Source organism: Falco punctatus (genome assembly GCF_963210335.1).
Source record: "Falco punctatus genome assembly, chromosome: 2".
Lineage (NCBI taxonomy): Eukaryota > Metazoa > Chordata > Aves > Falconiformes > Falconidae > Falco > Falco punctatus.
The window spans coordinates 97,346,022-97,356,512 of NC_137581.1; positions in this window are offsets into that span (position 1 = coordinate 97,346,022).

Sequence of the window (10,491 nt, forward strand, 5' to 3'; positions counted from 1 at the left end):
CCTAAAGACAGGTGATGTAAATATCCCTTTCCACAAAGGACTGGCTTTCTAAAAAAGTGCAGAGTTACTCTGGGACTCGGGGACCTACTGGGGATCTCAGTGGCATACAGTAATGTGTTTTGGACTTAGACCTGGGATAAGTGTATGTGAATTGGGTTGATTGCACTTTGCTTTCTGTTGTACCGATGTGTACCTCTAAAAATTTGAAATCTGGACTGAAATGAAAAGATTTCCATAATTCCTATCTGCTCATCTCATTCCTCACTATTTGAGCCCTTGCCATTTTTAACTGATGTTAGCCAAAGCAGAAGAAATACTGCTTTGTCTCAGGATCTTGATGATGGTTAGTACTTACAGAATTATGAATATGATTTAACATGTGTATATCCAACTGGCTTGAGACACCTTGAGAAACATCCACAAATACTTTATGCAGTCTTAACAGTGTATCTACAAGGATATTATTTGGTTTTCATTAGCTTAACATATGACAGGTACAGAATTGACAAGGTGGTCATGACACAAGGTAGAATTATATTTTTATGTGGGTGAAGTGTATCCCTACACAGATCAGGAACTTCATGACAGTGAATGCAATGGTGATATTTCATCAGCAAGTCATGATAACTGACTAAAACATCTTAAAAAAAATTCCAGAATGCATATGGTCATGATTTGCACTGATCAGATGGGTAGCAAGAGCTGCTATAAGGACAACCATATGCAGAAGACTGCAAGATGCAAAATAGCATGTAAACTGGAACAATCATGACTGCAAGCCTAACTTAAATTTCAAGAAAAGGAAAACCAAAAAGAAGCTTTACTGTTTTTTCTAATATGAAGGCAACTGTTCACACAAGAGAATAACAAGTGTTTTCTAAGATTAACTTAAGGATAAAACTGATGTATGATGCTAAACAAAAATCTTTGTGACTTGGAAGTTATTCTTCAGTGACTGAGAACAGCTTACATTTCTTGGAACAGTGTTAGAACAAACTTGAGGTTTTTTTCATGATACAGGCCAAAAATCAGAATTACTTGATCTCATACATGTCAAAGTTTATATCAGAATGCATAAGGGTAAATACAACAGCAAAAATAAATGAACAGTTAGTGAACGAAAATCTTGTCTAAAACTATCATGGCAAAGATATGGAAAGACATGCCATATATTATTGTTTCTCATATTCCTGACCTGATACTTTGTTTCAGCAGGCATAATTACTCTAACCAGATTTAGCTGTATCTCTGAAGGAAATGCTAACTTCACAAGAGATCATAAGCACTATTGAAAGGTTGAGTCCTGACAAAAGGCTGGGTATGAATGATTTATATAAATAATAATATATACTGAGATGTTATATGTGTGAGTGCATATGCATGTACATGCACTTACATGATTGTGTGGTTCAGAAATCTTGTACAGGAAATGGAGTACAGATATATGTCCTAATCCAACTTCTCTGAATATCTTTAAATTTACAGAATTTATTACTTCGAATGCACCATTGGAAAGAATATTGTATAAACAGACTCATGCAGATTGCAGAAACCTGCTAAATAACAGTTCTGTTAGACTAAGCTTTAAATTCAAATAAATTCAATTATGTTTTTTTTCTTTCTATTAAAATTTTGCTTATTTACTTGCAGTTAACAAAATGTGCTGCAGTGAAAAAATGTCTTTATGGCACTCATAATTAAGAAAAGTTGTTTGAAGCAACTATACATGTACTGGGTTATAGGAATTAATGTTAAAGAGTATTGAAAAATATTAACTTTGATATCATCTTCAATAAGAAGCTGAAGGTTATGGTAATTGAAGTATATGGTTGATGGAAGCAAAAATGGACACTTATGATACACAACTTTGAACCATACTAAAGGAATGTGGTTTTTTACCTGTAAGGTGCCATTTTATTTAGAATTTTGCCATCTATTATTTTAGTTTCTAATTTGCATTCAAGAAAACATGGTCACACAGCTTCTGGTGAATTCTGAGGTGGAAGCTGACTATCATTTTCTGAAGAGTGGTGCACTCTGCTGAGTCATCACAACATGATCTTGATGGGTAAAACACTTTATAACAGTTACCCTGTAGTTGTGTATGGCATCTGTGTATGACAGAGAGAAGATGCAAAGAAGCAGGAACCAGAAGCACCTTTCTGATTTACCTATAAAGAGTGATTATGGTGGAGCTGTTTTGGAGCCAGTCTCTGTAAGAGACCAGGAATGGGATTTAAGCTTCTTGAATCATGGCAGATATTTGGAATAAACTTTCTAGATCATGTCTTGGGGGAAAAAAACCCTGGGGTAGGAATTTCCCAATATATAAAAGTCTGGTGACTGAGAATAAGAAAAGACTTAAATTAATTGGGTTTTTCTCAGATCCTGAAGAGAGAAAGGCCATGTCTTTTCTGCAGAATGTGAGAGGCCATGAACTATTCTCTGGCTATGAGGCTAAGTGACAAGCAATGATTCACACCAGCACACCTAAAATCTCTCCCATATATGTGGTAGAAACATTTGAGTTGTCTATCCAGAACAAACCCTGAGTGCACAGGCATTGTCTTGGACATGGTTAGTTGCCAGAGAAGCCAGAAATGTGCCAGAAAGCTAATCCAAAGGCAAGGTAAGACGTGGTGTGTTACAGTTCTTCTAGAGTAAGTTGTATGGCTTGTTGCTGTCTAGCTTCAAAGAAATAAAACCTAGGTAGATATTACTCGTGAGAAAAATTTCTCACTTTATATCATTTATTCCTTCTTTAAATGAGGAACAAATCCGTTAAATCTGAAAAACATTCTACTTTGGTTTTGTCCTAGCCTGATTCTCCAAGCAGAGCATAGTGACAAAAGAAGTGAATCCAGACTCGCAGTAGGTTCAGATTTCCTTCTTTCTTTGCTAAGTTTATGACATTTTTCATTTTAGTAGCTTACCCTTATGCATTATATCATAATTCATTCTTAAAAATCCCTTCCATCTAAACATCAAAGGGTACTTCAGGCTAAAGAATGTGTTTAATGTTGTTGTCCTGGTTTCAGCTGGGATAGAGTTAATTTTCTTGTTAGAAGCTGGTGCAGTGTTTTGGGATTTGGTGTGAGAGCAATGTTATAGCACACTGATGGTTTTAGTTGTTGCTGGGTGATGTTTATACAAAGTCAAGGACTTTTCAGTGTCTCAGGCCCTGCCAGCGAGAGGGCTGGAGGGGCACGGGGAATTGGGAGGGGACACAGCCAGGACAGGTGACCCGAACTAGCCGGAGGGATATTGCATACCGTGGGACATCATGCTGAGTATTTAAAATGTTGAGGTTCGCCAGGACCTGCCAGTCATTGCTCGAGGACTGTCTGGGCATCAGTCAGTGGGTGGTGAGCAGTTGTACTGTGCATCACTTCTTTCCTCCCTCTGGAATTCCTTTGGCATTCATTCCTCTCCCCTTCTCCCTCCTTTTCATGATAACTTATTGTTGTTATTATTATTGCTCTTTCATTTTTATTTAATTTCAATTATTATATTGTTCTTATCTCAACCCTTGAGTTTTACATTCCTTTCTGATTCTCCTTCCCACCCAGGTGAGGGGTGAGGGGGAGTGAAAGCGGCTGTGTGGGGCTTGGTTACTAGCCAGGGTTAAACCACTACAATCATGTTTAGTTCCAATTGCAGTTACTGGGAAGCTCAAAAATAATCTTCTGCTTTGTTTTGTGGACTGATCTCTTGTCTGTATTGACAATGGATTATTGATTCACAGCCTCAAGACAAATTGTGATGTTGTACCCTACTATGGAGGAGTAGTTGTTGGCTAGTTCCTGCAGCAGCAGAATGGTGTTGAATGGGTGGGACCTGAGGCAAGGACTATGATACAGCATAAGGTAGATAATTTTGCGTGGGACTGGAGAAGACTGAACTCAAGAGACTTTTGTGTTTCTACATCAAGACAATAATTAGTAATTGTCTACAAGAAAAAGACAGAACTGCAATTGCAATTGTTATGATGGAAATACCAAGTGTGTTTTTAGAAAGCTTATTTTCATCCAGGCCATTTAGCAATTCAGAACAGTTTGGAGCAAGGCTGTTTTAATACCTGGGGTCAGAATAAATAGCAGATACTGGAAGGAAATCTCTCAGTTGACCAAAGCTTTTATTTTATTTAGCTTAGTTTAGTTTCTTGCAGTATCTCATTTGAAGTGCAAGTCAGATGTAATCTCTCCAGGTACATTCCTACTCCTGCCAGCCAGGAAGAAACAAGCAAGATCCCGTAGCAGCCAGAGCAGCTATTGATAGAGTGTCATTCGGTTGCTATGCTCTCAGTTCTGAAAGGTAGGAGGGGAGGCTTTCACAAATCAGACAGTGAGACACCACACTGGAAGAAAAGAAGGGGGAAAAAAGAAAAAGCAGAATAAATAAACTACAAGGAAAAAGGAAAAGAGAATTTGTGAAACTTCTTCAGAAAGTCTAGCTCAGATATATTTGGAAATGGGAGCTCAGGGGACAGGGAATCATCCTCTCTAAGCTGCTGGAAGCACACAAAGCTCTCAGAGGAAAGCAAGTTACAAAGCTGGGAAATGTCACTAACAATGTATCGGTCTGTTTTCCCTCTCTCACTCCTAGTTTCTCCTCATTTCCAATGATTTAAAGTGAATAGTGATTAGCCCGGTGACCCTGGTGGGTGATTTCCCTGAAGAGAAAGTAAACTACAATATTTAAATGTAGTGTTTGATATAAGCGCGAGCCAAGCTTTACCTTTTTATGGCTGGAAAAGAAGGAAACACAAGAGACTTATGACTTCACTTTAACGATTTTGCTAATAGCCAGATTGGCTGGTGTCAGAGTGTGCCTGAGACAGGCCTCAGCATTTTTCTGGTGTAAAGGAAGAAATCACAAGAGACATTCTTTTTCCCTGTCATAACCAGGTGTTTGTTACTCGATCTTGGTAGCGGATAAAATTGTGTATCCTCTTTTTTCCCTCTCTTGCATGTATTAAGTGCTTGATCTGTATCCACTGAACTGTGTTCTTTAAGTTTTATTCTGGTGCCCATTGCAAGCTAGAAGAAAGCAAAAAAGACTGTTATCTGAATACTAGATATCCTGGACAAGTTGTGGTTTGGTGCTCCATGAAAATTGTCAACAGTCCTCAATACACATGTGAATTATGAAAAATTAAGAGAAGTATTCAGAAATGCAGGGCTTGCCATACTGAATGTGGCTTGAGATCTATACTGTCCAGTATTTTGTCTCTGGGAGTGGCCAGAAGCTAATTAAAGTAGTGATTTTACAGAAAATTTAAACGTGTCATTCCCTGCTCTGTTGCCAGTATAACATCAGTTTTGGCAGACGAAATACAGGGCATCTGTTAATAAGCAAGCAAAAGGATCTTTATGGAGGAAACTAAAATAATATGTCTTTGGCTTTGTTTGTGTAAAGTAATTCATGGCTAATTGTAAGCAGATACTACACTTATATACTGGGTTACATCCTAAGTTGACGTAAATCTTATAGCTCTGTTGTTATCAGCAGTGCTATTCTGAGCAACATATGCTAACGGTGTGATTCACAGTGAGAAAGACTGATGGCGATAACAGAAGTTTCAACTGAGAGTTAACTTTTCTTCACTTTTCCCTTCAAGTCTATTTTAATGTCCTTTTCTCTCTCGATTCAAAAAGTTATATTTCGTTTGCATTTATAAAGGGAGCTAAACGGAAGCTTAATCTTGGTCTGATTCTCTGCTGTCCTGTACCCTTTGTAGTCACTTCAGAATAAATATGAAAGGTTTCCACTCGTATTTAGGGGCATTTGGTATTAATTTCACCCAAGCATAAATGAGGAATAGAAGGCCACATATGATAGAAGTACAAAGCCCCAGTAGAACCAAGGGAAAGCACTGGCTGTTTCTGTTCATGGTTCTCTGATGGCAGTAGATTCATCACAAAAAATGGATATATGTTTCTATGTGAAAAAGAGGTGCACAGTACATTCCACACTATGTTAGAATGCTCTCTATAGGATTGTTTACAATAGATAACCAAAAGAGGCATATGACTCTATCAGACTTGCACGTAATATGTCAATGCTAATTACATGTAAATTATGTATACTTCCATTCTAATTATGCATCCAAAAATCAGACTGGCTTCAAAATCCAGAAAAGCAGAATTGTTCATGGTATAACCTCAAGTGGTTTAATACACTTGACAAGACTTTTAGCTGTATTTACATTACATCTGACTTTGAAGATATTTTCTAACAATGCTATTCAGAGAAAACCCACCAAAATACAAATGTTCATGTGGCTGAGATATCAAGCTAACTTTTGATTTATTGGTGTCTTAAGCAGATTATGGGTTTTATGAAGGTTGAGGATTTCTGTCAAAACCAAGTATTTATCAGCTGTCAGCTTTCAAACCATATTTTTTTATTGCTTTTTGTGTTGTATACCAAGCATATCAGATATTCCACCACATGCTAACATTATGAATTGTTTATTTCAAACCTGTTAAGATATTTATACTTTGCAGAGGAAGAGACAACACTGTCAGTAAAAGACTCAGCAAATATGGAGAACATTTTTCAAAAGTTCCAAAGAAAAGTTAATTAACAAACCATATGGGAGTAAATAGGGAAGAAAAAAGATGCTGTGCTAGCATGAAGACAGCAGACTGAATAAAGGCAATCATATGCGCATTCCAGAGGACAAATAAAAGCAGTATCTTTTCACACAGAAAACACCTCTGAGTCTGATATAACAACTCTGGTAATAATAATATCTTAGTGACTTATGATGAAATCCAAAAGAGTGCTGGGCTTTTGCATTGAAAGGTATGATCAACAGAAACTTTCCTTAGTAAGTCCCTGATGTGTGCAGCCTTCTGTCAACTGAATTACCCCTGTACCTGCAACCCAACTCTATACACATTACCAGGGCTGCCAGGCCTTGAAAGATGGTTTCCTGGCATTCGCCTAAATCTGGCTAGATCTGAACTAAAATGCCTAAATCATACTCAGTCTGGTCACTTGAAAAAACATCATCGATATCTATGACATTATGCCTTGCAATTGGAAAGGATTCTTTTTCGCAAATTACAAAAGAGAGGGGAATATATATTACTGCATAGCTAATACCAGTAAGCTGCTGCTGGAGGATCAGCATGCAAGAAGGGATGTGATGCCCTGTCCAGCCAGAGCACTCCCACCAGAGCTGGGGCATCAATGGCCTTGTAACAGTGCTGAGCTCAGGTACGAGAGAGCTTGAGTCTGGTTCCTGCTGCCAAGGTTGTGGGAGTTTTGTTGGTGGTTTTTTTTGGGTGTGGTGTTTTGTTTGGTTGTGTGTTTGTTTGTCGTCTTTGTTTGTTTTTAATTAATGCAATGTTTAATTCAGAAAAAAAGCAGGGAACTGGGAGGTGGGAGATCTGAATATCCTTAGGCTGAAATAGGAACTAAACCCATATTTTTTACCTTCTGGAAGAAAGGTCTACAATCCAAAGCAGTATATAAGAAAGGTTCTGCAAAGCTGCATTTTAAGTGGAGGAGACACTAATAAAGTTTGCGTTTGGTTTTTTTTTATTTTTTTATTTTTTTTTTGTAAACAATCCTTCAAATGCCTATCCTCAGGAGTAACTTAGGCATAGTTTCTCTCACCTATGGCTAGGAGCCCAACTACATTTGATTAATTTCCACTAAGTCACTAAATACTTTTCAGGGCTAAAGACTGAAGATCCCAGGCCCTATTAAAAGTCAGTACAACGTAGCTTCCTAAATGTATATCAGTTCAGTAGAAGGGATTGCTGTTCCCCATTAGAGGCACAGCCAAGCCTTCCATGTGCTCAGTCCTTACAAGTGGCAAGTGTACTTCAGCACAAAGATTCACCTAGAAACACAGACAGCATTTGCAGTATTATATTACAGCAATTACTGAAAAGACTTGGTGAGTCATATGGTACTCATTTGTGGTGTTGTTACCTATGTGAATATGGAAAGGAGCTCACATAAATATTTAATGTATACCATTAAGTAAACCTATAGAAACTCTATAAAGCATATATTTTACCTGATTCCACTATAATAATTAGAGTACTGCCTAGCAACCATAATTGAAATCAGGACTTATTTGTATGAAACAATATGAAAGCATACAATAAGAGATGGTCCTGGCCTTGGAAGAGACGATAGAAGGCATTATGTATCAGCATTCTTGCTATATCTTATAATGTCTTACACAAACTTGCCAAGGGCGTCCTTGAAATTTCAAGAAAGATAGAAGAGAGTATTTCAGAATTTGTAAAACTATCCAATACTATGTCAAACCTTATCTGGGGTATAATTAACATAGGTTCTGCTCCATTATATTTATGATTTTTATGTTAACATTCTCTGGCACATTCACACAGCTGTGTCTATGAAATATGTCAGTCAGGTCTCCTTTTCAAGTCTGAAATTGTCTTTGGGGCAGTGCACTGAAAGAGCATTTTGGGTAGAGTGGTTAACAATCCATTTGATGTAATCTGTAGCATCTTTGTGGAAATGTTTGCAGTCAGTAGTTTAACATTCCAAATCTGCAGCAACTGTTGGGGAAACTTCAAGTTTACTTCCTGAAAACATTACTACAGGAGAAAGTCATCTAATGTTCAAGCAAAAAAACCATGTCAAATTATTTGTTAAGTTCAAAAACACATAGAATATTTTGCAGTTCCAGATCAGCTCTGAGATTGTATCACAAATTCAGTCCCCCAGAACTTTGATATAAGGAAGATTTGTCTTGGTGTGGTTTGGAAGGGAAATGAAAATTCCTGTTCTTTTCTTTCTTTTTTCCCCCCCCCTTCTTTTTTTTTTTTTTTTTTTTTTACATTCTTACCACCTAATTCAACCATGCATGTTAGAAGGAAATAAATCTTTGCTATTGCCAGATCGAAGAAGAGACAGAAATTACATGAATGTTAACAATGCATATTGAAGGAGTATGATGGAAGCAAGCTTTGAAAAATGAGGGCAGATACCCACTTTGGGAACTGCTTTGAATGTTGCTCCGTAAATGTCTCAACAACAAAAGGTTTAGTTGGGAAGGTGTGTAGAAAGGCCAGAGCAGAAGTTGTTCCTTTCCAGAGCAATTGCTGCAAGAGGAGGCATCAGAAGTGCCTGGAGTGCTCTATCCACCCACTGTGCCCATGGGTACAGTACCAGGCTTGGGCAGAAACTAGCACAGCCCAGGGGGAGTGAGAAAAGACAGTTCATTAGGCCAGCAAGGCACTTTATTTCTCATCCAGCCCAGAGACTGCAAGAGGCAGGGTCTAAGCTACTGGCAGACTGGCGACAGAAGCAGATGTATATGCAATTCCTATCCTGGTCAGGTTTTGCTGAGCTATGGGATGGGGAAACACTGTGCTGTACAGCTAGCATTCAAAGGAGTTTATGGCCTGTGTATGTAAAGAGAAAGGACAAGGTACAGCAAGGGTTGTAGCAAGATTACAAATGCCAAACCCTCTCCAGCGTTTCTCTGTACTCCTCTGAAGTGTCTGTGCAGCTGTTCTCTTTGTCCAGATCCAGTGTTAAAATATCACACACTGCAGCATCAGGAACGGGGCAGAAAAACCTACAAGCTACATAATTGGGAAGAATCTGATCATCTTGGGTCTCTGTGTTTCTTCCATCATCTTGGCACCTCTTTATTCTCGGAGGCTTGTAGGAAGGCCTTGGGTTTAAGAGACATATGGATATTACTGTGTGTCCTTGATTCTGAACTGCAGCTTTCACAGCAAAACAGAGCTCAGAGGAGAATAATTCATCCTGCTGTGGTGGATTTTTCAGTTTAGGTTGTGCACCAGCTGACTGCCCTGTAATTTGAAGTTTTAATCAAACTAGTTTAAGTATATCTGCACTTTGCTATGGTAACCACCTGAGAAGGTAATCTGGGAAGGTAAAAGTGTACCAAAATTCTGTAATTCTGTCTCATTTTTACTTAATTTAAGTAAATGCAGATCTAATTCTTCTGAATGATGTAAGTGTTTAAAAATGCTGATTGGCAGAAAAATAGTTTTTAGGGCCTAATTATACATAAGACTTTCACCTCATTTAAAGATCAAAATTTAAACATGATTAATCTTAAATTAAATTTTACTGAATATGGTTGGCTTGCTGCATAGGTATCTAAATGACTTGACTGAGGAGTCAGGTGTTTAATTCCTTCAGATGCTGCAGCGTAACTTGTGCTGGCAGCAGTCCTGCCAGACCAGTGCTCTGCTGCTGCTGAAGGCGGGAGGCAAGATCCACACCACAGGTACCAATGTGGCATCATTTCAAGATGAGCAGCGGCGACACAACCTAGGAGTGTAGTAGTAGATGGGAATGTCAGGGAACATCAAATGCAGAGAGAACACTTTGATCTTGTCACATTGAAGAGAACAAATGCAGGCTGCTTCTCAGAGTGATAACATTGTATCCAACACGGCAGCACTACTGAAAACTAAGATAGGTCTGGAGACAAGGAATTCACAGGAAATTGTAGTC